Source organism: Schistocerca americana, chromosome 4 (assembly GCF_021461395.2).
Source record: "Schistocerca americana isolate TAMUIC-IGC-003095 chromosome 4, iqSchAmer2.1, whole genome shotgun sequence".
Classification (NCBI taxonomy): Eukaryota; Metazoa; Arthropoda; class Insecta; order Orthoptera; family Acrididae; genus Schistocerca; species Schistocerca americana.
This window is the reverse complement of record NC_060122.1, coordinates 383,685,203-383,688,569: the sequence shown is the minus strand read 5'-3', so window position 1 is coordinate 383,688,569 and position 3,367 is coordinate 383,685,203.

The window sequence follows — 3,367 nt, the reverse complement described above, 5'->3', positions numbered from 1 at the left end:
CATTTTTTCTTAATGGTGAAGTGAACAGACACAATGTGCGAATCTGGGCTGTAGAGAATCCTCACGCATTCGTGCAGCAAATTCGCAATTCACCAAAAGTTAACGTGTTTTGTGCAATCTCACGGTTTAAAGTTTACGGCCCCTTTTTCTTCTGCGAAAAAGAAACGTTACAGGACACGTGTATCTGGACATGCTGGAAAACTGGGTCATGCCACAACTGGAGACCGACAGCGTCGACTTCATCTTTCATCAGGATGGTGCTCCACCGCACTTCCATCATGAGTTCGGCATTTCTTAAACAGGAGATTTGAAAACCGATAGATCGGTCGTGGTGGAGATCATGATCAGCAATTCATGTCATGGCCTCCATGCTCTCCCGACTTAACCCCATGCGATTTCTTTCTGTGGGGTTATGTGAAAGATTCAGTGTTTAAACCTCCTCTACCAAGAAACGTGCCAGAACTGCGAGCCCGCATCAACGATGCTTTCGAACTCATTGATGGGGACATGCTGCGCCGAGTGTGGGAGGAACTTGATTATCGGCTTGATGTCTGCCGAATCACTAAAGGGGCACATATCGAACATTTGTAAATGCCTAAAAAAACTTTTTGAGTTTTTGTATGTGTGTGCAAAGTTATTGTAGAGCTGTGAAATCGCTTCAATCGTTTGTAATAACCCTGTACACTAAAAAAATTACGAGGGTTGTCCAGAAAGTTAGTTCCGATCGGTCGCGAAATGGATACCACAGTGAAAACCAGAAACGTTTTATTTGCAACAGTTAGGTACACCTTCCACCCACATCTCTACATAGTCGTCGCTCCAACTTCGGGTTTTGTCGTAGTGTTGGTTCAACGTTCCAATATCATCGTCATAGAAAGCAGCCGCCTTTGCTTTCGGTCAATTATCTGCAGTGGTCTGCAGCTCATTGTCTGTGGAAGATTTGTGTCTTCATAGCCAGCGGTTTTTGTGAGCAGAGATGAAACTCAGGGGAAGCCAATTACCAACTGTATTGTGGATGATGAAACGCTTCTCATAGGAAACGCTGCAGGAGCTTCATTGCCCCTGCAGTGTGCGGCCGAGAATTGGCATGAAGAAGGAACTGCTCGACAGTTGTGTTATGTGGGCTGCATCACACAGACGAAATCTCTAACAAGGCCCTCATACAAGGCGGGAGACGCTATTCCCCATGCATCTTTACGTGCTCACCGTTCATTCAAAACTGAAAAGAGCGACGCGACACGATCGACGGGAATACTAGAGACACTGCCCAAAACAACTGTGCAAAGCTTTACCGGATTTTCCCAGTGGTTTTCATTTCGCGACCGATCGGAGCTTACTTTCTGGACAACCCTCCTATAATGCCACAGTTCAGGATCGAACAGTACTTTTGATGTAATTTGTAACTAAAGTTAGCAGTGGTCTAAGGCTTTAATGTGAATTAACTCGGAAGATAACTAGTTTCAGACAATATTGGATACTGTACGGAAAGTTGGTTATAAGTACTTTCAAATGGTAGGCATTAACAGGTCGAAATATGTTTCCTACCGCTCGCTAAATACGTAAGGTCGTACTGTATTAATCTTTTAGCTTATCAATATTTCATAATTAACAAAGTTGCTGCGTTAGCTAATTAGATTCCTGCAATTGTATTAGCGCGTAGTATGCAATGAGTAATGAAACTGAATGACACTAAGCTTATTTATGAATCTGTGATTACTATGCGCTCTCTGGGTACTAGGTACACTATCGTATTGTCATCATCACTGTTTAGGAAACAATTTAGAAAATCTCGGGAGGCGGAAAAACATAGCAGATGAGATTGGATACTCAATTTATGTCGTCTCAAGTAAGTGGACGGACAGCCAAGAAGCCACTTTCGACGGGATAAATCACACTTTATCTAGTGCGCTAGTTTCGGACGTTCTGATTAGTCGGATGTTGTAAGAGGAACTTCGGTGACTTACACGAAAACTGGAAGGTGGTAGTAGATTATCGCAAATTAAACAACAGATTAAGGGGGAGCTGCAGCAGCCGGATATTCTTCTGGGAAACGTCTTTTGGGCTGTAAAACAGGCCACGGCAATAAGGACAAGATGTTGTTGTTGTTGTTGTGGTCTTCAGTCCTGAGACTGGCTTGATGCAGCTCACCATGCTACTCTATCCTGTGCAAGCTTCTTCATCTCCCAGTACTTACTGCAACCTACATCCTTCTGAATCTGCTTAGTGTATTCATCTCTTGGTCTCCCTCTACGATTTTTACCCTCCACGCTGCCCTCCAATGCTAAATTTGTGATTCCTTGATGCCTCAAAACATTTCCTAGCCAACCGATCCCTTCTTCTAGTCAAGTTGTGCCACAAACTTCTCTTCTCCCCAATCCTATTCAATACCTCCTCATTAGTTACGTGATCTACCCACCTTATCTTCAGCATTCTTCTGTAGCACCACATTTCGAAAGCTTCTATTCTCTTCTTGTACAAACTAGTTATCGTCCATGTTTCACTTCCATACATGGCTACACTCCATACAAATACTTTTAGAAACGACTTCCTGACACTTAAATCTATACTCGATGTTAGCAAATTTGTCTTCTTCAGAAACGATTTCCTTGCCATTGCCAGTCTACATTTTATATCCTCTCTACTTCGACCATCATCAGTTATTTTACTCCCTAAATAGCAAAACTCCTTTACTACTTTAAGAGTGTCATTTCCTAATCTAATTCCCTCAGCATCACCCAACTTAATTCGACTACATTCCATTATCCTCGTTTTGCTTTTGTTGATGTTCATCTTATACCCCCCTTTCAAGACACTGTCCATTCCGTTCAACTGCTCTTCCAAGTCCTTTGCTGTCTCTGACAGAATTACAATGTCATCGGCGAACCTCAAAGTTTTTACTTCTTCTCCATGAATTTTAATACCTACTCCGAATTTTTCTTTTGTTTCCTTTACTGGTTGCTCAATATACAGATTGAATAACATCGGGGAGAGGCTACAACCCTGTCTCACTCCTTTCCCAACCACTGCTTCCCTTTCATGCCCCTCGACTCTTATAACTGCCATCTGGTTTCTGTACAAATTGTAAATAGCCTTTCGCTCCCTGTATTTTACCCCTGCCACCTTCAGAATTTGAAAGAGAGTATTCCAGTTAACATTGTGAAAAGCTTTCTCTAAGTCTACAAATGCTAGAAACGTAGGTTTGCCTTTTCTTAATCTTTCTTCTAAGATAAGTCGTAAGGTAAGTATTGCCTCACGTGTTCCAACATTTCTACGGAATCCAGACTGATCTTCCCCGAGGTCCGCTTCTACCAGTTTTTCCATTCGTCTGTAAAGAATTCGCGTTAGTATTTTGCAGCTGTGACTTATT